The sequence below is a fragment of the Sylvia atricapilla genome, chromosome 4, assembly GCF_009819655.1.
Source record: "Sylvia atricapilla isolate bSylAtr1 chromosome 4, bSylAtr1.pri, whole genome shotgun sequence".
Lineage (NCBI taxonomy): Eukaryota > Metazoa > Chordata > Aves > Passeriformes > Sylviidae > Sylvia > Sylvia atricapilla.
The window spans coordinates 64,471,725-64,497,160 of NC_089143.1; positions in this window are offsets into that span (position 1 = coordinate 64,471,725).

The window sequence follows — 25,436 nt, forward strand, 5'->3', positions numbered from 1 at the left end:
TTCCTGGAATATCTGTAAGACACTTAAGGGTAGCTATCCCCAGACACTCTTGTTCCTGATTTTCATGGAGAAAGAAGCTGCCAAACCCAGGTCACGACGGCTCCTGCCCCACATAAACACCAGCAGTGCAGAGAGATTAGTCCTCTGTGATTAATAAAGACTGAAAGAACAATCTGCAGCAACCTGATGGATGGAGCAATTTCAAACTGTACCACATGGATGTAAGAAACTAAAAACAACTGCAGCTTCCTGACCTGGCCTTTCAGGCTGTTTGCAGCCTTACATATGAAGGTGTGAGCTGCTTCTGCACAGAGATTTTGACTAATGGGGGCAAAAGACCAGTTTTCACTGGTTTCTTTTTCTATAAAGAAAGCAACTGGCAAAATGGAGTCCATTAGGATATTATGAAGCTTAGATGTATGTCAGCAACTATATTTTTTTTTTAGTTAAATGTTCTTTGTCAGAGAACTTTATGCAAGAAGATTTCCCACGAGAAAGAAAGTGAGAGTTAGGTGGATTATTTTCATGCAGTGGAATCAATAACCTGAGTTTCCTTGGTGAGTGGTCAGAAGAGCCAAGGTATCCACACCAGGGAATAATTAGCAGCCTAAGCTGCTGGTTTGATTGATGAGGCTGCTGAGTGATTATTTCTTCAATTTTCCCCAAGTTCAACTCTCATAGACTAGGGTCAGTGAAAAGAGAAGTTAATTTTATGCTATCAGGTACTGATACTCAGCTTCTTTCTGTATTTAATAATATATCTTATTTGCATTTTCAAACAGTGATCTGAAGGCACTGCTGAGAACGTAAAAGACTTTACAGGGATTTTTTTGTGGGAGTTTTGCTGAATTTGTGGCAGCTGGTAGACTTCAGGAAGAATGACAGAACAAGTTCTGCCTAGCAGGAAAAGTATGAGGAGGAGGCAGTAGTAATATTTGGAGAGAGTGAGAAACTTGTGGAAGGAGAGATGAACATCAGAGCTTTATTTGAGATATAGTGCCCAGTGAGAGAGAGGAATAGGAGCAAATGTCAACAGGAACAAACCAACCTTTTTAATGCAGTCATAAAAAACTTACATGTGGATAAGGAATATTTTAAACAGTGTCTCAGATAGGAAATGTCATTCACATCTACTGGAAAAAAAAAAAAAAAAAAAAAAAAAAAAAAAAAAAAAAAAAAACCAAAACTAAAAAACCTGGTGCCTGGGGCTATGCTAATTCTTTAATGTGATGGCATTCCTTTTCTGAGAGCTCTGTAAGCTTTCCAGGCTGCCAAGCATGCTTGGTGCCCATGTCTTCAAGCACTGTGTCTGCAAGGTTCCCGAGTATATTTTCATTTTAATGGGTTCTTAAGTCAAGCATCTCTGGCAAAGCTTCCTAAAAAATGAGTGAGAGCTCATGCAAGGGACAATGACATTCTTTAATATTTACTGCACTAAAAATAGCTTTTAAAAACAATACACGGCACACAGAATGTTCTCCTTGTTCAAAAATGGTTGTTTTTAACAGCATTTGATGGATTCAGAGGGCTCTTGGTAAGTACAGTTGATACATTTTCTCTATATATTCCTTCAGTACTAAAGAGCAAATTGCTTAATATGTAATCTTGAGTAAATATTTCCCCAGTTACATTCACTCCCTCTTTCTGATGTGCTTTATTCCTGCCTGAGTATTTTTTTTTGATCCTTATGATATTTTCAGCAGGCTGGATTTATGAGCCTGTGAAAGCAAAGAATAGGAATCCACTTCTTCTGAAGCCAGCTGCACTAGTGAACTTAGTGGATATCTGAGTGAGTCCTGAATGATGACTATATAAAGAGAAGAACATGAGAAACAGGATAAGACAAAACCACCCTCATTTTCCAAAAATTAAGAAGTACCATCACTACACAGAGAGAGAGAGAAGAAGAGAATTAGGGGGAGTGAACCCACAGTTTGTTTCATTTTTCATTCCAACATCACTCCAACTATAAAGAATGACAGTATAAATGATCAAACAATTGTTTGCTAATGCATTATAGATAGTCATACACAATATGGCAGCTTTATACTTGTATATTTACCCACCATGAATACAAAATATACTAAGAGTGACAGGTAATGTAGCCAAAGCTTCTATTCTCTGTAAGCATCTGTGTACTATGAATTATAAATGAGAGTCTTGTGTCCAAAGGTAGCGAGTAATGTAGATAATGCCATCTGAGTAAATGAATAAATGTGAAACAGATGCTTTTTGCATTCAGGGCACACAGGTACAGCCAGGAAGCCACCAGTACAGATTATGGATGCTGGTGAGACAGCTGCTGTCTGCATCCAGTGCCAGGTGCATTCCTACCTGGGCTGTGTCGAGCTGGTTTAAAAAGCCTTTTTCTCACCCCTTTTTAACAAGTTGCTGGAAAGATGAGGTATCTTCTTATGGAGATTCCTCAGGTGCTTGGATTTCCTCAAGGCTTTCCTAAAAACACAAATCAGCAACAATATTAGTAGAGTCCTGTATAAGAGGTGATGAAATGCATCATTTAGTTTAAAACAGTCATAAAATAGTTTTTCTTTGCCTTTTATGCAATCTTCTTCAGGTCTGCCATTATTTTTCATATTGACAAATATTTTGCCTCAAAATGAGACTCTATGTCTTAAAAAATTACTGCTTCTACAAGTTATTTTAGCATTGAGAATTTATTTTTTCCCTTATATGTAAATTGACTTATTTTATAAGCGAAGAGACAGGAGCTTGGACTCTGGCTAGGGAATTAGAGGGTTCTTCTTGTCAGTACAGACAGCTCCCTTGATACCTAAAAGGTAGGATGAACTCCCCAGATAAAATATTAAACCTAACAGTGCTGACAGTTTTTACTTGTGAGATACAGCTACTGCCATTCCTAAAGTTCAAAGAAGTTCATAAGTTTATATTGCTCTTGCATCTGTTCCTTTCCTGCCTAACACTAGAGTTGTGCTGTGTCCATTTTCTTGTGTGCTGAAGAAAAAACTTCTGTCCTTTTCACTTGGAAGCAAAAAAGGATCTCCAACCCATTTCCCTGCAGATTTGTCATTCATGAGTTACTTATGTCACATGGGGTTGGTAAAACACTGTGTGTGTTTATCCAAGTGTGGAATAAAAGTCTATTCTAATGCAATTTTAAGAAGAAAATGAGTACATGCAGTAATAATTTGTTGGTTTGGTTTTGGTTTTTTTTTTTTTTTTTTTTTTTGTTGGTTTGGTTTTTTGTTGGGTTTGGTTTTGTTTTTGTTTTTTTTGTTTAGCCTGAGTACCTTGAACTATACAAAACTGTCAAAAGGAAAAATTTCCAGGACCAGTAAATATCTGTGCCTATTTTACAAAGTACTTTCATTGCCTCTTGCATAACTGAGCATTTCAGTACAATCAGAGACTCATGTAAAGTTTTGGAAGAGGCTGACAGATAACATACAGCTTCTCAGAATTTACTGAGATGGTAGTTCTACCCTTAAGAGTATTTATGCAAAGCCACCAAGGCAGTCATTGCAATAATTTCACAGCATTCCCTCAAAAGTAAGTTATTTTCCTTTCACATCCAAATACCACTGGATCTTCAAACATATTGGCATATGTGTTTTCAATCAGGAAGGGAGTTTGCCTGCCATTGGCAGATTTTGACATCAATCCAGATTAATACAGATGATATCCTGAGAAGAATTCTGCATTTATACAGATACAATAGGGAATTGAGCTTTGTAAGGCAAAAGCAGAGACTGAAACCAGAAGTACAGATTCCACTCCACCATCTTTTTTTTTTTTTTCCTTTTTGTTTCATTGGCTCCTGTGCAAAGTCAGCATAAGACACCATCATAGTTCCAATTTGGCACATCCACACCTCAGTTTTTCCCTCTGTTTGCAGAAGTGGAGATGACAGCACACCTCCTTTGGGTGTGCAACAGTGAGAGGGATGCAATCCAGGGGGGATAGCCAATCCATTCCCTGTCCCTTCAGTGACCCATCACTGCCATTGAGACATCCCAACATTTTTAACCTAGTAAGTAAAGCAACTCCTTATGAGTTGGATGTTACAGGTTTTGACTTAGAAAGCAAGCAAATATCAAACTCTGCAACTCTGAATGCCATAATTTTGCTTTCCAAACAGCATGGGTTTTTTTTAGAATTATTGAATTTTAACCACAGAAATGTCAATAATCCACAGGTGGCTTGTTCCTATTTTCTTCATGTCCTTTCCTTTCTTTCAGCAAGTTGCCCTTGCATTTATTTCAGTGTAAAAGTTGGAGGGGACAAAAAAGAGACTCTGGAGGTTTTTAAAAAGTTTGAGGAGTAATTTGCAAAAGTGATAGTTTCTGGTAATGAAGGTTGCTACCTTTGCCCAGGTCTCTCAGTATGATAAAATTGTTTCAGAATGTTAATTACTGAATAATCAGATTCTCTTGAATAGAAATCTCAACTTTTACTAAAATATCATATTCCTATATTATATCAGACCTGTAGCACAGTCAAATCAACAATTACATTAAAAGAACTCATCCAGTCTTCTCTTTAGAATGAGATTCTATTATCTCAAAAGAATTAGAGAAATATCTATGACGCATTGCCAATATGGAAATACTCATCCCATTGGCCTCTATTATCCAAAAGGAATGAGGAAAACACTTCCATTACATTTTGCAGTGATCCATGCCTTTCTCTTTTTAAGTCAATAAACTATATCTTTCACTGCAGCAGTTTGTGCATGTGTGCAAAATGACCTTTGCAGTTTGGCTGCTGAGATGCACTGGGAGAGGTGACATAGGAAATGTAAAAAGAGATGCAAACCAGTTTATACTGCCAGACATAACTCCTAGAACAGAGTAATAAAATGAAACCTGCAAAGCCTCTTGCTACATGCACTATTTTGTTGTTCTTTGTATCACGAGACAGAATTCCGTTTCTAAATCAGTCACTCCTAATCAGTTAATTGAGGCTGATGCTCAAAGCACAGAAAATGTTATGAAAAGAAGGTCCCTCAAGTGACTCTTGGCCTCTATGGAAGCACAGTCCCCTCTATCACATCATATCACTGCACACAGCCTGTTGGAAAAAACGCCTTGAAACCAACACGGATTCATAGCAGAGAGGGCATCAAGGGGGCACTCAGCACTCACTGCCTCTTCAAAAAAAAAAAAAAAAAAAAAGACTTCAGAAAAAGTGCTTTGAAACTGGTGAAATAATCTTTTGAATAAACCACCAGTGGGGAATACCCACAGCCACTGAGGACAGCATGCTGTTCAGCGTATCAACAAAAATACATTTGGCCTGCGGCAATGCTGAGGGCAAACATATCCCAGATGGGCTAGAGAGGCCCAAATACCTTCAGAGATGAAAATTTAATTAGAGAAAATGTCACTGCAGTGAACAAAAGGATTGCTTTAGTGATTTTTCATCATTGTTTACTACAAGTGAAGTATAGTTTTAAGTGTTAGGACAGGCTAAGTACAGGAATGTTCTTAAGCACAGGAATGGATATGAAAGGAAGGGATGTTGAAGGTCAGAGAATCATCTGCACTTGAGCAGTGATCAAAAGGAGTTGCACCATCAAATATTGGCAGACAGCAATTTTTAATTGCTTCAGTGACGGTAAAAGGTGGTGAAGGTGGTGCTTTCAAGCCACTAAGATGGAAAAAACCTGACCTTATTTTGTTGATTGGGTGAGGGGTTTTGTTGCTTTGCTGTTGCAAGGTCCCAAGGATGATAAAAGCTTGGGTCTCTCTGAAACACACAGTTATCTCTGAAAGCTGAGATGGCTCACTGCCTCCTTATCTCTTTGATAATCCACTCCTTTTAATTCTGATTCTTGCACAAACCAGGGAAAAAACAATATGGGAGTTGTTGCAGCACATTCACAAGGAATCAGCCCCCTTAAATGAAAATATGTGAGTTCTTATATGAGTTCTGAAAGCTGCTTGGGATAAATTGAGAGAAAATAAGACAGAGTATATCATAATATACAATATAAGACATTATAGGAAATCTGTCAAACTACAGTATTTTCTGTATTTGGATTTTGCATCTTCAGAATGCAGGGTTGAGGTTTTAGCGTGTTAATTTTCCGATCTTTTTTCCCATTCAGCCTTTATTCTATATTTTCTCTTGCACCTTGAACGAAACAAAATAATCACCTTAATTGAAAGAATGCACATCATGATTTTCCCATTATAGTTTCAAATAGTGGTAGTTATAGAATTCTTTTTATTTGCTATCATGTAAGAGGAATTACTTACTGTTATATGTTGTAAAAATAATAACAGAAATGGTAATTACCATCAAATATCTCTCACACAGGTCATACCAATTTCAGTCAATCTTAAGAAGATCTCAACATATAGACAACTGGAGGGGAGATTAATTAAATTGGGCCACAATCTAAGTAAAAAAAAAAAAAAAAAAAAAAAAAAAAAAAAAAAAAAAAGAAGGAAGCATTATACAAGTGTAATTACATACAATTATATATTTATCAGTATATTTTTGGCTAATAAAGTCAATAAAGATGATTAATTTTTTTTTGTTTGTTTTTAAAGGTTTGTTATTATTTATATTTTTGATCTAGATCCCTCAGATTTTATTCATGCTGTTGTTAGTTTGTTCTTCTGACTCAGATACAACTATACATAGATGGATTCTTTTTGTGCAGCCAGTACTGTGGAACTTGAAGTCTGCTGAAGAACCTTTACACTGATTTTAGCAAAGTTTGGATCGAGCATCTGGACTACCTTATTTACCTACTAACTTTTCTGGGTAACATGTGCCTTAATTTCAGGTGATTGATATCAGCCTCTCTTTGTGCTATTGCTTATTATCACCTGTTACTCAACACTTCTGAATTCTAGCCCGAATAATCTCCCTAGATTTTCACTGCTCCGATGCACTGTCCTTCTGGCAAAAGAACTGGATTTGTGCTCTCCTACATTTTCTTGTTAATCCTTCCTCTTTTCCTCACCTGCTTCCTTGTTTTAATCTATTTTCTTTCTTTCTTTCTTTCTTTCTTTCTTTCTCTTTCTTTCTTTCTCTCTCTCTTTCTTTCTTTCTTTCTCTCTTTCTTTCTTTCTCTCTTTCTCTCCTTCCTTCTCTTTTCCTTTCTTTCTTTCTCTCTTCCTTTCTTCCTCTTCCTTTCTCTCTCTTTCTCTTTCTTTCTTTCCTTCTCTCTTTCTCTTCATCTCTATTTCTCTCTCCCTTTCTCTCCTTCTTTCTCTTTTTTTCTGCTGTCCTTTCTGCCTTTCTCTCTTTATTTCTTTCTCTTTCTTTTTAGCAGATACAGCTCTACACAAAGTTTAATCATGTGCAGAAATTTGTTAGATTGATGCCAAAAGACCTACCCAAGGCAGGCTCTAAACACATTATTGTTTGAAACCTGCAACCGAGAGTCCAACCAGCCTCTGATTAGGCAACGTGCCATGCTAAGCAGATATTAATGAATCTTGGCAACCAAGTATGAGAAATCAGTTTGCCTGCCATCCTTTCTCTGTTACAGATGGTTATCTGGAAAACAGTCCAAACAACAGAAATAGACCCATATGTAAAAAAAAAAAAAAAAAAAAAAAAAGCCTCCCTTTTTATTTTCAGGTTCACAGACTATCAGCTTAAGATTTCACAGTATACATTATTTTTATAATTCAAGATGAGCAAGTACGTCAATATCCAAATGCATCCAAATAGTTTGACACTGAAGAAACCAATACTTTGCTTCATGGCACTGTGATTGTATTACTGATTTTATGGACTTCCGGATGATCAACACAGATTCCATCTACAAGCTGAAATGTCAAATTTCTTCTGTATCTGTCTATCAACACCCATAAGATGGAAGTACTGAGGTCAAAAATGCTGGGTGAGGCACATAAATAGATGTTTAAAGAAATATATCACTGTACTAGGTGAACACTGATGAGATTACAGAGATTCTGAAGAGGTATTAAAGACACAGAAACAAAGCACAGTCATCTATTTCACTACTTCAGTCTTTACAAAAGACTAGATAATAAATTGATCTTCACCTGATCAATTGATAATAAATCCACATTCAGTTAAAAGACCAATCTGAAGGGAAACTAAAACCCAGTATGTAGCCTTCTTCCTCCACTGATTATCCACAGAGTAGATCATCCCCTAACTACACAGTGATTATAAACTGAAGTCACTATAGTACCTGAGACAATCTGTGAGACAAATAAACCTCCCATCAAATGTGGGTGACACCCTCTGCAGAGACACAGGAAATGAAAACATGGGTAGAAAATATCTCTGTGTATCCCATATGTAATCTCCTAATGCGTTTCTTACTAATTATTTTTCTGCAGAAAACCTTTACAGAGTTATTTCCCAAACAACTGGACTAGAACAGAGAAAAAAAATATGCCTGAGAGCAAAACAAAAATTCATAAAGGGGCAAAGGGTGATTCTTAGTAAGAAAATTAATTCAGAGATGCAAAATATTTCTATTTTTTTTTTGCATAACTGTGGAGGTACTTGCATAATTTTTCAAAATATTCTGATGACTTATGCACCACATGAACCATTTTGTGACTCTCCTACTCACAGTGAGCAGAACCTCTCTTCAAAGTATTTGATCTGAATTCATTAAGAGCAAAAATGCTGGCAGGTAACTAACCAGCAACAGGAAATCACTGCAAAATATCACTGAATGAGTGAAATTTCTCACATTATGTAGAAAGCAGGAAAGAGGTGAAAGCTTGGTGCAATAGTTTGAGACGCAACATGAATAGGAATTTTATAGTTTTGCCATAAGGGCCATATCCTAAAAAACCTCCTGAGTGCCAAAATCAGGATGTATGAGAACTTTTGGCATGTAAGTCTTCACTCTGAATTAAACCCACTCACCATCTGCACAAGTCTGAAGGTAATGAAGTTCACTAGGTGCTCTCATCTAAATTTTTTCTCAGACCAAAACCAATCCTCTTTTTATAAAAAGATGACTGACATTTTCCCCTGTTATTCTAAGAGGGGAAGCATATTGAGAGTCCTAGCATAATCTTCAATGTGTTCTACCAGGTGTACACTTCCTTCAGCATTGTAGAATTGTTATTTTGTTCTTAATTTCTCTTCTTTTTATACCCGGGTATATCATCACATGAATATTTTTACTCTATTGACTTTATAACTTAACATGGAAGGAAATAAAAACCCAAAAAAGAACAACACAAAAAACCCCATTAAAATAAGAATACACTCACTCATCTGCAAGGAATATCTGCAATCTATTATTTTGGTTTTGTGGACTTTCAAGTGGATAATTTAAGCATTTGAGAAGTAAAAGCTTTTCATCGTGAGAAGATGATCAAGAACAGGGCTATGGATTCAGGAAGGTTTCCTTGGTTTTTCATCTGCCACTTGAGAGAAGCAGAGCCTTTTGTGGTGATAGGGAGGAGGAAAATATTACATGCAGCAGAGGATTTGCTCATTTGATAATATATACAGAATTCCATATGTTGTCTATAACATCTTCTTTGGTTTTTAGATTGGTTTTTAGATTCTAACTGTGACATGAAGATTTTTTCGTTTATGTATTTACAGCTCAAACCTGTACATCCAGAAACCTTGGAAACCTCCAGGTTCTGGTACTGTTTCCTAGGAGTAAGAGCAAAACCATTTAATATACACAGTAGTGCTTAATTATGAAGAGTGAATAAATCTGATCCTAAGAGAAAGCTTAACAAACCCTACTGGAATAATTTACTCATAAATCCTTTAATATGAAATTCACCTAGGCAGGTAACCCAAGCACTGAGACTGGTGTGGACTGGAGGAACATAACCCCAGCTATGCCAAATTGAACCAGAGACCAAATAACTTCTACCAGCTAAATCAGAGGACTGAACTTTAGAAGCAGCACTTCTGTGATTTCTCTGTGTGACTGCTTTAACCCATGTGCTAACCTAAATAATTACTTTTTGCTATCAAAAAGAGCTTTGGGAAGCTTAATATTTGTAGAGTAAGTTGACTAGCTCAAGCAGAACATACTACCAAAGAACCAAGTATTGTTCCATACCAAACAAACATTGTTTGGCACAGACTGAATCAAAATGCAGTTCATCATTTGAAAATGAACACTAACAGAAACCGTTGGATAATTCTTCTTACACTGAAGGAATGAAAAAGTTTGTTAAAAATGTCTTACCAGAAATCATACAGGAAGTCAAATCACCTGTTCTGAAGAGACTGACAGAAGAAATCAATATGACTGTGGGCTGGAGAAACTGGAGTCTGTTTTTCACACTGACATAAGACTAAACCAAACTGAGTAGCAATAATATGTGTCTCCCCCCAAATTCCTGAATTCCTGTTTTTTTGGTTTTGTTTTTTTTTTTTTTTTCCTTTGCTGTAGAAAATGGCATGTATGTCATCACTGAAAGTTAGAAAACATATTCTTAATGAAACAGAGAAAGAAAAAACTGTCAATATGTAAACAAGTTAGTAATGTTTGTATAGAAATTCCAGGTACCTTGGGAGCAAAATGATGAAACAGAATTAATGCTGAAATGCATCAGACTGAAAGTAAAAGAGTTACAGTGCCAGAGATATGTTGGAGGATGAGTTTTAATGAAGTGGAGTACTGAACTGTGTGCCCTGAACAGAAGAATTAAAGCACAAAGTGATGGTGCAGAATATACAGGAAGCTAATGCTGTAAAAGACAGTAAGAGGCAAAGAGGGATGACATATAAAACTGGACCTTCCACAGTCAGGATTTGTGCAGAGAGGTTTATGTACTCTAAAAAGGAATGAACACCTTGCCTCAGTTTGCCACGTGGACAACTGAGCAAGGGAAGAGAGCAGGAGGGACATAGGAAACAAAGTTATGGAGATGGAAATTACCATGGTAAAAATATCACAGTGTAAGTAGCTGTATGTACTGAGGTAAAGGAATGGGAAAATCTCTAGCCAACAACTCTGACAGAACTGGTATGCAGGATTGCGGGTCCAGTGATGAGCATCCCAAGCAAATCTATCAAAGCACTGAAGAATCTCAGCAGTACTGCCAATGTTCAGAAAGAGAACTGAAGGTCATGGAATTGCAGCCTGAAGCTGAACATCCATTTCAAAAAATGTAACACATTAGAGAAGATTGAGAACTAATTTATCATTGCAAACATACCAGATATGTTTGCAAATAAAAAGAAAAAAAAAAGAAAAGCAAAGCCACAAAGAAACATGTAATAATGCAGAAATTTTGCATTTACAGAACACAGAAACTGTCAAAAGTTTGGGTACTATTAGTGTCTGATACAATAATATATGACAAAAATTAATTAAAACAAATTATGAGATTTAGCTGAAGATAGCAAGGTAAATGAGCTGCTGTTTAAATGATACCATATTAGTATGTATCAGCACACATATTAGCATATTATTATATATTATTAATATAGTCTCTGTCTATAAACCCAAAGTAAATGTAGTTGCTTTTAATTAAGGCTGTTTTATCCAATCTAAGGTAGCTAATACAGCTCTGAATTGCTTCTGGTTGCTATAGCTCTCTGATTTCAGCCTGTGATGATCTTGGTTCTAGCAGTCTCCTTTCCCATATCTAATATTATTCTGCTCACTGCTTTTTCCACTTGTATGAAATAAAGCTAAACTGAATATAAACTATCTTGGCTTCTTACTAAAGTTTTGGTATTTTCTTACTTTGATTCTCATCTTAATTTCTTTTTTACAATTTAATATTGTGTAGTACACTAAGGTTTCCTAGGAGAGGTGAAATCATAGCTCTGTGCTGTTCAGCTGAATATGTCAAGTAAAAGAATTTTTTTTTTTCTTGGACTGTACATTTAAATCAAGTGTCCATTGTTAAATTTCAATAGAGTCAGAAAAAACCTTTTCCCTCACTTAAGAGTTATCACTAGTACCTTACTTGGACTTGCTGCCTTTCTGTGCTTTTAGCTTTTAATTTTGAGTGAACATGCTTTAGTTTTACTGGAGATAGCTCTCTTCTATATTTTGAACAAATACCGTCTAGCAGAATTTTTGTTTATTTTATTCTCATGTTCTTCACAAATTCTTTCATCTCTCTGGAGCTTGCTTTTCTGCATGTCAGGATCTCAACCTTTTTTTCAGCTTCAGTGACACCAAATATCTTTTTTTCAGTCTCTGTTGTTGTCTGCTAATTTCTCTATTCAGTCAATCTGCTGCACTCACTCATGGCTAGTTAAGTTTTGGGTTGGGGTTGTTAGTGAGGGAATGAAATAAATCAACTCTCTGCATCTCAGCAGTGGTTTGAAGGTCCCCCTGGTTAACTGCATGTGTTGATTTATACCATCTCCCAAGCAGCATTTAGATCTGCCTTTTCCTACAGTATAAACAGAACTGAAACCAGCTGTGCACATCAGAAATGCATTGCTCTTTCAATAGGTTTATGTCAGGGTTTCCGCAGCTTCATTTTTGAGACCACAAGTCTCAAGCATTCAGTTATCCAAACCAAAGTAGTGCTTGGACAGGTGTCCAGCATGTGATCAAGCTGAATTCCAAACAACCAGGATGTCCATGAGAGCCACCTCCACTCTCAAGAGAGACAGGCAGCATGCTCCACATGGACAACTCAGTTCTACTTTCAGCTGACTGCCTTCCCCTCACTCTGAAGGGATGCAACATTCTTTAATTTCTGGATTTTATTCATCCCTCCTTCATGGCAAGTCACAAGAAGTTAGAAGCCTTTGGGGAGAACCAGGGTAATCATTCATAAATATCTTCATTTCCTCTTGTGAAGTAAGAGCATAAATAACCACATCATCGTGCTTTTCATCACAATTTGAACACCTTCTCATGACGGCTTGCTGTGGAGTCATTCAAAGCTCAGAGTTGCTTTAGTAGGTCCCTGCCTCTGACAGCACCTCTAGAGTGCAGTGAATGCACTGCCAAAGTGAGAAAATGACCCTCAACAATCCCCCTCCAGTCTGCTGTACCAACCAGGCCACTTCATAGGCTTTTTTACCCAGCCCTTTTTCAATTCTGACTTTCTCACCTTGTTTAGTTGTCCCAGCTCCCTTTTCTTTTTCAGTGTTTAAATCCAGTAGTCAGGACAGAGCCTTAAAATCACTTGCAGTGAAGGATTTTCTGGAAATATATTCCTTTGTTTCTCCAGTGATGCACACATTCCGGGCTAATTAATGTCAGAATTATATTTCTATTCATGCTGTTGCCAGTAAAATGTGCAGCAAATATCCAAGGAAGGTGGTGCACCAATGACAGCAGGAAAGAGGCAAACTGAAATTGCACAGGAAGAACAGCAACCCGAAACCTCAAGGTTGAAGCACAGAGAAAAAAGGCACATGCTTGACAACGTTACCTTAATGCTTTCCATGAGCCTCCCGTGGTCTTTTAAAGAGAGTTAAAAGTTAGCTCCACCAGGTGAAAGAAAAAAAAAAAGCATTTTCTCTGCAGAATATGACTCGTCTCTAGACAAACTCACAAATAAGACACCCTGTCCCATTAAATTTTGCAACTATTCAAGCACTGCCATCTGCAAATGAATGATGGAGGAAACCTCAAGCGTGCTTCTTCTGTCAGAAAAAAAAATTATACTGACATTTTGTTTTGGTTTTAGAAAAGAGAAATCACTCTGATCATATTACTTGGGTGCTAGAATAAACAGCAAAGAATCTGAGGTCTTTGCTTTCCTTTACCTTGCCCTCAGGTATTTAAATTCTTTTTATCTTCATTTCCATTTCCCCTCTTTCATTTTTACCTCACATTTATATAACTTTCCTTCAAAGCTCCCCAGTGTCTCCATGCCATCTCAGGTGTTTTTCTTGCCAGTTCCATCACATAAATTGCTTCCAAATTCCACTGCAAAAGCTTCCCACCTAGTAACAAGAAATTCATTTTCAGTGCTTTTTCTAATTTTGAAGAAATTAAATGGAAATACATATTTCAAAGCATTCATGACAGGCAGACTATCGGTCTCCACATGCATTCCTTGCAACTTATTTTATGTTTTCAGTGTGTGCTTCCAACACCAGATCAAGCTTTGACAAATGTATCTCCAACAGTTTACTTCTCCTAAAAAAGATGATAGGAAAAAGTTGGATTATTTTTTTAACAGTGCAGAGGCTATATACTGAAACCATATGTGGCGTTTCTACTTGGGAATATGTAAAGATTCCTTGATTTTAACTGACACCATATACACCATAAAACATTATTTTTTCTCTGTGAATATTGACTCAAACTAGTTGCTTGTACAGACTCACTTTTATTTTTTCATATTTTATTTGTTTTGTAAGGAAGCCATGGAGAAGCAAACCTACCTTGGCTGTGAAAATAAATTATCTTTCCCTTTGCATCAACACAAAAAGATACTTCGAACAAATCTGCTTTTTGCTTATTTTTAACATTTTCTCTTGTGAATGTAAACATTTTAAACATTCCTCACTTGAGTAGCCATGGCAGTTAGGGAAAAGTAATGAAATTTAATTATTAACTTGAAAATTGTAATATTTACATGAAGGAATTCGAGGATGGGTTGCAAATCTGGCTGTTGCACCCTACACCCGTGAATGGCAAAGTATCCTTTGGAGTTAATGCAGGACAATTAAAGGGATATTGACAAAATTAAAGAGCTCTGGTCTGTTAAATTTACAAGTCCAAGCTGCTCCTTTAGGTTGTTAAGATTCAGTCAGCCATTAAACCCTTGGTTTTTACATCTCAGGTGCAATCCCAAAGCTCCATAACTCTCGTGGTCTGAAAGGGTGGGAGTGGAGAAAGCAAATGACACTAACTGGAATTTCTCAGCTTTACAAGAAGTTTGGACAAATATAAGTTTGGTCTGAGCGCTTATGCTCACCACTGACTTTCATGGATTTGGTAATTTCCTCTGGATTCAGTGTGTTCCTGTCATGACGTATTTTGGAGGTTAACTGCTAGAGGTCAGAACTGGGGTAGTTCAAGGCTATGTGGAAGGTGTATTCAAATGTTCTTTGAATATGAACATTTTACCCTGGACCTCTGAGACCATGAAATCCTCCTTACCCATGTAACATGAAAAAAAAGGCCTCCACCGGTCCTCCATTCTTCCACACAGGAAAAGTGAATCTTGTGACAAACAGAAATCAACAGAAAGTCCTGGCAAAATGAACAACTTTTCAAAACATTGATGATGGCTCTAATTTGAAGGCATTGAAAAAAAAAAATTAAGGAAAGGAAGATAATCTCTATTTGCAGCATTCTCACAAATTAAAGGTTAAAAACAGGCAGTGCAAACTTACTAGCAGTTCCCAACTCATATTTAAAACATTGTCACATCAACTTACTCTTTCGAGATAATGTCACCACACTCACCCTATACACAAATCTTGCTTATTTCCCCTTGCCATTTATTCGCCTTTGTGGCAGTAATTAGCAAAGGTCTCTGATTAACTCAGAGAGAACTGAAGACATTCAGGAGCATGAAGTGAAATGAAATTTCTGTTGTTATATTTTACCTCCCTCTTACATTTCACTATATAAATAGGAATCAGGAGAAAAGAAATTGAGGGGGTTTTTTTGATTCTTAAAAATATTTTTCACTTTGTTTTAGTTTCATATTTCACATCTGAAGGTTTTTCTGCCTTTTGTTCTTTTTCCACTCAGTTGCCTCTCTTTGTGGCAATTTTGTTCTGTCTAAATATTAGACTATGAATTTCCAAAGCTAGCTAAAAAGCTCTGAAACAGGACTTGAAGCTCCTTCTGCTGTGGTTTTTGCATCTATCAGATGTCCTGATAAAACTATTTTTTGAGCATTAATGAAAGGATCAAGCTCAGGAAAATAATTTCAGGAAAGGTTATAGTTATTTGTTTGGGTCCAGGTTTAGCCATATAAGCACAGCATAAGTAATTGATCCAGCATATTTCAGGAAGGCATTCCGGAGATCAAACAAGAAGGAACATGAAATCAAAGATGGAATATGACAATAACCTCCAAAACCAGCTTTATTCTCAGAGATTTTAACAGGGAATCTCACTTTCTAATTTAAGTACATACTTACCTCTGTCTTTTGCTGCTTTTACTGGCATCCCTGGGGCTTCCATGAAATGAAGCATTAAAAAAAGCCCAACAAACTATGCAATTTACAGGAAACAAATGACTTGTGATTCATAGCCTGATATCCTGCTTCATACTTAATTGATTCCAGTTAGGCGTAGCAGGACAGTAGTATTCTGCATTTTATGGCCTAGCAGAAATGTCAGCCATCTGTTTGCACCTTGCTGAAGTTGCTGGGGATGAGCACTACAAATCCTGTGAGCATCTGAGCCTGGATTTCCAGAGCAAGAAAGTGGTTTTTGTTGGTGGCTGTCAACATGAAATCATTAATAACAAATGTTCGAACGTTAGAGACAAGTTTGAGAGCTAATGCTCCCTCCAATCCAAACAACGTGATCATTCTCATCTAAACCCAACCTTCAGAAGGACTGAACAGACATTTACTCCTTGCAGTTTTGTTGTTAAGCTATGGTGGATGAACTAAAGTGTAGAGTCTGTATTACTTGGGACAGATGGGAAATTAGCATGTCATAAAATTCATAAAAAAGCGGTTGACGATGCTGTCTGCCTCAAGAAAATAATTACATAATGATTGCCTCCTTTGAGAATACCAACAGACTAGTTAGAGAACAGCCAGTTCTCTGTTTTACCTATTAGTAATATTTTTAGTTGCTTGATATCCTTCAGGTTAGATATTTTGTACTGTTAATTTATTCCTTTAAGAGTTCAACCCTTAGCTTTAAATTTTAGAGGCTTCATGTACCAGAGCCATAGTGAAATTCCAAGTTAGGAACCTTGTTCAAAATATTTGATCTAATTTAGAAGCTGATTGTTTTCTTTCGATATTTTTCCAAGTGGTTAAAAAGTTGCACAAAAGTATCTTTTTCTAATAGATCTCATTGTTTCCATACAGCCTAAAAGGTGATGGCATTCACCAAGTCCATTAAGAGCTTTGCCTTTGTCTTTATCAGGTGAAATACTGAGTGCTAAAAGGTAACCACTTATGTATTTTCTGGACTAAATAAAAAAGACCAGCTACACCCAGGCTCCCAGGTACAAAAAATATAAACAACTAAAGGCAAATGAAATTCTTGGAAAATATTAGTATTCCTAATTATTTTTTAAAAATTCATCTTCAGAATGAAAATTTAAATATAAAAATAACCCCTTTTGGAAACTATATAGAACAGCACTTTGATTTACTTTCTGCTCCAGCACAGGTCTCAGATTTTTTGGAGACAGGTTTAAATGATGGAGCTGACTCTGGAGTGTAAGGGCCCACAAACTAACTCATCCCCTGGAAGAGGGATCTTGGCCCACTCCTGTGGGATAGTTTAGATCAACCATTTTTTATTGAACTAGATCAATTCCAGAGGAGCAACTCTTTCCCACTTGCCCACTTTTCACAGGTGAGCTTTAAAGCTGTAAGGATGAAACCCCCTAATTTACTTCACTGCAAACTTTGTCTGGTTGGCTCAAATCAATCTCATCTGCAATTTAAACTAAAGAAGTGAGCTTTGCAATGAAATAAATGATCGATGTTTATGGAGTTCTGCCTGAGTTTGCTGTCTACCAGCTGTGGGAAACTATCCAGTACCTGAGGGATAGTGTAAGTTGTTAAATTGAGACATAGCGAATGAGGCAAGATTTTTTTTCTCCAGAATCCACAAGTGTTCTGTCCTTGTGCTAATGCTCAGATATTAAACTGCAGTCTGATAAACCTTTGTTGTGCTCTGGAATTATAAATATCTGCAAACCTGAAGTTTAAGGATGCTGGTGCATGTGAGGGTTGTCATTAATATATTATGAACTGTTAACAATGGAAAAAAGAATTTCTATTTCTTTTTCTGAGAACTCTTCTGTTCTGGGGTACCAAAGACGATCATTATACCTTTTGACTTATTCATAAAGTTAAATAACACAATACAGAAAAAAACAATGCATTCAACATCTCTTTTGTGTAAGAAATTCAACTTTAAAAGCTGCAAAGAAGTAAGTAATTCTCTTGGGAGTGATAAATCACAGAGAAATGCCACTGCAAAATAAACCAGGATAAAAAGTTAGTAATATAAAATCTATTTATTTGCAGGTTTTTAAACTTTTAATTTTATTTGGGAAAAGAGGAAGTTTCCTCCTTTTGGAAGGAGGGAACTCCATCAGCTCTCAGAGCAGCCCTTGCTGTGGCTCCAGTGAAGCTTGCAGTAGGCTGTCCTTGGATGCCAACTGTGAAAGCAGTAACAAATATCTACCTGCTTCTCATCTCCCTACAACTATCCATCATTCTAACATATTATAATCCATTACTAGGTGAACTCGAATAGCAACAAGTCATCAGAAAGGCAGGGATAAGGAAAGCTGGCTCAGGTCAGACAGCACAGCTGAGGACTAAAGGGAGACAAAAGGAGTTAAAGTAGGCAAGGAGGCAGCAAAGTGTTTTGATCAGGTGAGCAGGTTATAAACCACCAAAAGCAGCTGGCAAAGGGGAAAGTCAGAAGGGCTTGTCTGCAACAGTGCAGTCAGATTAACTAAAAAGGTTTAAGGAAAACTAAAATTTGGGCAACTGGTATTACAGTTCATGAAGGCACACCCAAGTCAAAATTTTATGAAAGCAAATAATTTCTGCATAGGAGTAGTGGCTCTCAAGGTATTTAAATGACGCCAGCTCTTTTTAAAAGGAATATGTGGCTATTCCCTGAAATCTGATAGACATTATCAGGATGAGGGGTCAGATAAATGATCCAAATGTCACTTAAGCTAAGGACTGTCCCAGCAGTCAATTTACATACACAGGTATATAAACACACACCCACCTCAAAGCTTTCCTGAAGATTGACAGATTCTGTCAACTTTGCATACACAGATGACATTCAATCCATTATTCCAACCAGCTCCCAAAGGTCTCAGTCATTCAAGATTTATATCTTAGCTTGTTGATGGAATCCACTTTATTTCTGGCAAAGAAATACTGAACAAGGAAATTGGAGTTAAGCAGTTCACAGAAATATGAACCTGACTCTTTGAAGAAAAGATTTTGTGCCATATTTGCATTTTTCTGACAAAGTTCAAGGAAAGCTATTTCTATACCTATTTACTGGTACAATCAATGCAATGGGAGGCTACACCAAGGAACAGAGGATGTCTGTATGCACTCTTTTCCATCACATCTAGGCAAAAGATTATCCTCACATCACACATTTTCAACAATTAGCTTATTTCAGGAAAAACAATTTACTATTCAGGGAACTTGTATGTGAGATATAACCATAAGCAGTTTTCTTGAGGAAAATTCTCACTGAGTTCTGTCAGCTCCCAAGAGTGAAACAGAAGATTTGCAAGACCCATGGCTTTTCAAAGCTCAAATATTTGAATGTTCTTTATACACTGGAAGAGCATAAAATAAGTAAGCCTGACTTAATTATAGGTTCTTGATAAAATTGTTACTGAGAAACACCAAAGGGTTTTTTTTTATTGTTTGTATTATTAAAAAATATTTCTTTGGCTCTTCTAAAAAGGCTTTAAAAACAAGACTGAAGTTCCTACGACTTAATTTATTTTTTTTAAAGTCCTTTTATTTAACTTCCATGCAGGATGATACCTTCAGCCTTTTTGTTTTCTGACAAGACTGTGCAGGGAGGTCACTTATTTTTTTTCTGCATGGAACACACAGATGTTCCACCTGGCATGGCATTGCTGGGTGACCTCTTATCACACCAAGATGCCAGCAAGCTGCTCCACTGCCAGTCCCTCTCTGAACATAACCCAAGGCAGGGGTGATGGACATTGTGAGAAATGTACAGCTTATTAAACTGGAAATCAACAAGTCACAGAACCACGGATCCTTATGCAGGGGAACAGATATCAGAATTTTTATGCTCGTTTTAATGCTCATTACAAATTCAGCTATTTCCCATTACTCTAGAGATACAAAGGGGAGAGTCTAAATAAAGTTTAGTCCTTTGTAGGACCCAACAGTAAAATCCTTCAGCTTATTAAAAAATTAATTCTGTTTGGCATATTCTGTCTGTGTTTAACCCTTCTAAAGAATTCTTATGTAAAGGTCATTTTTAATTTCTGAACAATATCTCCCAGAACAGGCTATTTAAGAATGACAGAATCTCCAATACTTAAAGCCAATGAATATATGCAATGTATGCACGCCACTAAATTTAAGCATTTGTATTAGATTTAAAACAAACAGGCAGCTTACTAACCAGATCAGTACAAAAGCAGTTTCTGTAATCGAGTTGGCACCAGTTCACAGAAAATATAATTTGAAAAGGTTCACATTTAAATGAAACTTGCTTTTCATGCTCAAATGTCATTCCAAACTCCAAGGATGAGGTATTAACCCTTCATTCACTTTGATTTAATGAAACTCAGCATGGAGCTTGAATAACCTCGACTGTACTTACTCACCACAATATAAAAATTAAACAAAAGACCCCGTATTGCAATCACTTAATTCTAAGAAATACCAACCAAAAATATATGGATAAACCTATGGTTTGCAACTGTAGGTTAAACTTGTGCCTTTTCCCTTCATCATGGGCAGGGCAACCTAATCCCTGACTTTATCAATTGTGTCTTCAAAAATGAACCACTCACCCCTTTCCAGCAGTGTTTCCCCCAACATTTGGGAAGCCAGATAGATGGGGACTGTCTATCTCTCCCCAAAAAAGGAGCCAAAACCTCCCAGCAAGGACAGTTAGGGCAGCTCCACTTCTAGCGTCCCTCCTTGTGCATCTGAATGGAGGAGAGGATTAATCCCCAGACAATGCTGACAGAACTATTCCAAATACAGAGCTTTTCTAGCACATTGCCTCCAGAGGACTTGGCTAGTCCAAGGGAAAATGACCCCCAGGGAAGTCACATGTAAATCCTCCTCTTCTTACAATCAGTCAGACCGCTGGGAAACATGCAAATGTGTACAGGCACATAAAATGTGTGTAGGTGAGTGCAGAGTACGTATACACAGAGATCTAACTACACACAAAGCATACACACACACACACATATATATATATATATATATATAAATACACACACACACAGATATACACAGTCATGCACATTTGTGCCACAGCCTGATTTGCCTCAAATTCTGTCTTTCTGTAAAAACTACTGAAGGAAATGGAAAGAAGCTTCTGTTGTATATGTATTTATATACACACACACACACATATATATATATATGTACATATACAGCATATTCAAGCTGGCAGGAATATTAGAAACCCAGAATGATTTGTGTCTTTACTTTCCACTTTGCCCCATGGCCACCTGTTTTTGTCATGAGCACTGAACTCAAAATCTGTCAGGAAGAGTGGTCTGACACGTCTGCTGCTCACAGTCAAAAGGAGCAGGTAGCAAAGGACGCAGAGGTTTATCTGTGCAAATCTGTTTGCAGAGTTAGAGGCAGATGGGTTTTCTGTGACCCCTATCCATGGCCATCCTATGTAATTTCCCACAACGGAGCTGAAGATATCTCACAGTTCCCTCAACACTCAGATTTGTTTTATGAGATGTAGAGCTTGAATTGGTATTTCTAAACCCACCACCAAATATTATTACTGGGTGCATTCCCAGTGGCAGAGTGGTCACACTCACCTGCTGAGAGCCACTTTGGTTTCACTCAGTGCCCTTTGCTTCCACAGGCTCTCTTCATTCTTTAGAACTGAAATGCTTAAATTTCTGTCTGATTTTTTTTTTTTTTAAACAGGATGGTACTTCTCATTAGCGGAGCTTTTGAATTACTGAAAGGCTGTGTAACATTTAATTAGTCTTTATCTTTACAAGTAATAAAATGAGTACCTTTAGGTAAAAGAAGGCAGTCTCCGGCGTGCCGCTGGATAACAGCAAGTTTTTGATTTTTTATTCAAACAGCTATCAAACAGATTATAATTTTAGCTTCATTATTTGGCTAATTCACATTTCCTTAAAAGACACATGAGAGCAGGTTTATAAATATTGCAACAAAGAAATTTGGAGTCAACAGTGGGAGAGGTTTCGAAGCTGACAGATCAGAACAATACTTGTAAAAATACAGTTTGTATTACCTGTAAACTGTTAGCTAGTTTCATCTGAATAGAAATATACAAATATTTCTGATACTTTCGCAATTTATCTGTTGATTATTGGCACACCACATCTTTGTTTTGAATCATCTTCAGTATGATCATATAATTTTCAAATATTAGAGGCATCCTTTCAAAATTTATCAGTGTTTTAGACTTTATAAACCAACCAGACTGCAAAACAAAACAAAAAACCCACAAAGAAAAACCTAAATGTTAGAGTTTCAATTTCAGTTCAAATATAGTATCAAGACTAGCTTCTCCCAAAGACATACTGCTAATTTTTTCTCAAGCCATCAATGTAAAATTTTTTTCTCTGAAAACCTGTCTCAGATGTAGTATAAACTAGAGTGCTGCCTTTTACCACATGAAAGGTATTTGTGATTCACATCAGTAATCAAATGATCAGGAGTAACTTCTAGTTCAGTACCTGCGATGCCTTAAGTTTTATCTTTCATGTTTTCCAGATTCTGTGCTGCCCAGGGCTGTAGTTCTGAGCCTTATATTAAGTGTTAGTCAGCTCTCTTCACAGAGTAGGCAGACAAAACAAATCCTTTTCCTCCTGAAGACCAAGGACAATGAGTACAACTTTCAGGCCCAAAAGCACAAACTGAAGAGAGAAGACAAGAAGGATGAGGCTTCACAACCCAAAGCTGTAATTGGACAATTAGCCCCACTATGCAAATGGACCAAAACTATAAAAGTGTGAGACCTCACGACTGGTCGTGTATTTTGTGACCATTCTTAGTCCACCATGGGTGTAGCCCTGGCCAGGCCCTGTCCTGCCCAAGGTGTACCCTAAAGGCCTAATAAATACCTACTTTATTCTCTAGCTCTGTCCAGTCTCTGTTTCAGGTCAGCCTTCCCAAGGCATCACCTGCACAGAAATAGTGAAGAACTACTCTGCTACTTAGCAGGTTTGGGGGTCTTTAGGGACAGACATCCACGGCAGCCACTCTGATGCACCTGCTGGAGATTCTGAGTGCATAATAAAGAAGAATTTCACTGGACAAAATGTAACTAATTGTGTGACTAGACACAGGACAGGTGACCAGGGCAACCACAAAACCCTGGCTGGAATGCAAGGAACAAATCTATTTCATGACCTTGGTAACTGGAGGATCCCAAAGTAACACCCGTGTGGAGACCCAGGAGTGGGAACACCATCTGTGGTTTCCTCTGTGTGTTCTGTGATGTCTGAGCTTTCATCTCTCTCCCAAAGCAGGGAGCTCAGGTGTGTCCCTGAGAATGCCCCCAAGTCCCTCCAAACACTGATGTTATCTTTACACAGGTATTTTACTTCTCAAAACAGAGGACAAAGAGCAGTAGGTGTTATGGGGTTTCCCACGTGGATATTTTTAGGACTTTGGTATTGCCAGCTGCAAGGTCACCAGAGGGAATCTACCCTCTCCTCACTCATCTTTCTCCTTTAACCCTTTCCTCCCAACACCAATCTATGTGGTGCTTTGGTTTAAAACTGCAACATATGCAAAATGTACATAATCTAAAGTAGACTGGGGTAATCTCCATTTTGGTGACATTTCCGTAGTGGCACACCACAGGTCACAGATACAAAACCCAAAAGTACATTTCAAGGCACAGATAAATACACACATTATTATATCCTTTGGACTCAGCCATGCTAATTCATAATTCTGACTGCAGGATTCTCCTGTCTTTTAATGACCAGACTGAATAAATGCAATTAACATCCACTTTATGCAGCAGAAAAAAATATGAACCTTGTCTAATTCAACTTTTACAATCTATGCACTGTTTATCAAACTGTTAGTTTGTTTCATTGGACTATTTGGTGCAGAATAAATTCTACCTTTTAAAGCAATGTGACATGAATATTTTTTTAACAATAACAAAGAGTGGCTAAAGCAGTAACAACACTTGTACTTCCAATACACTGAGACACCACATGGAAAACAAAAAGATTTCCAGAAACCCTTTCTGGTGACATATTGAGGTCACTGTGAATCTGTTTCTGGCAGCACCAGGATAACATTTGCAAATTCTTAACTCATGGGTGTTGTGAAGAACAAAAATGACTGATCATATTAAATAATTCTGGTGGCTAGTGAAGCTCATCCAAGTACTCCTAGTAATGCACAGCACTGCTTATCACTGCTGCTCATTTTGGACTGCATAGATGATAAATACTCCAACCTCCTGCTCACTGAAGAACAGGTAATCTGCTTGAGTTCCATTTCTAGTATCATTTTTTTGGGTTTTAAAAGTGACCTTCCATTTCCTTTTTGACCACTCTTTTGATCTGTCCACTTCACTGTTCCCCTCAACTTTCAGTGCAGACCTGAAGGTTAATGTTCCTCAGGATAGTAAAAGCAGAGTGTATCATTTCAGTTTCTTCAGTAAAAAGAAAAATTAGAACTACAAGCAAAAAAAAAACTTAATTATGTTGCTTTTTGTTTGACATTGGACAGCTTGTTCATGTGCACAGAAAATATCTCCAGTCTCATCACCATTCTAAGACATTAAATAATTCCCCGATCTCGGTATTTGTAAAAATTTAAAACATGAAAGACGGTTCTGCAGTGCAAAATAGGATTTAAATCATATCTTGTGTAAAAAGAAATTATGTCAGCCTAGTATGTAGTAAATAAAACACGTTAGGTAAAAAATGCAACTTAGCAGTATGGCATTTCTTGACCTAAATGTAGAAATTTTCTAAATGATTCAATTTAATTTCATCTCTAAAATATGTCTAATTGTTATAGTTCTAAATGAAGACACTTGTGTAAGCAAAGCAAATAATTAGTCTGTAATGCATACATGACCTGGAATAAATAAATAATGTTAATGACAGGTGGGAAGACACAAATTATGCTACAGTGTTGGCAGCAATCTCTCCACCTTTAGTTTTAATTGGTTTTAAAACAATGAATTTACATTTTAAATGAAAGCAGCAGGCTTTTCTTTTTTTTTTTTTTCCCTCTTTTTTTTTCTCTTTTTCTGAGAGTGAAGAGACTTCTAAAGTGCAACAACGTATGGCAAGAAAGAAACCATCAGGATGAAAAGGAATTCATTTTCCCTGTCTCACTATACTCACTGGAGCAGCCTCAACAATTTATTCTGCTGGGTTTTTTCCCTTCTCTGGGTTTTACATTTACACATGAGTTCAGCATCTTTCCAGCTGATGAAAAAAGAATGTATAAAGGGAACACTTTATTTCTGTTTGAACATGAAAGGTCTGTGACACACGGCTGCTTTTTCTAGCATTTGGTCAATATCTGCAATAAACAACAGCTGGCAGGTTTTTGAGAGGGTCCAGTAGGCTCTGTGTAACCAGGATTTGCTAGACAACTTTTCCCTTTAATTTACACTATAATAAACTAGTTTTTAATCA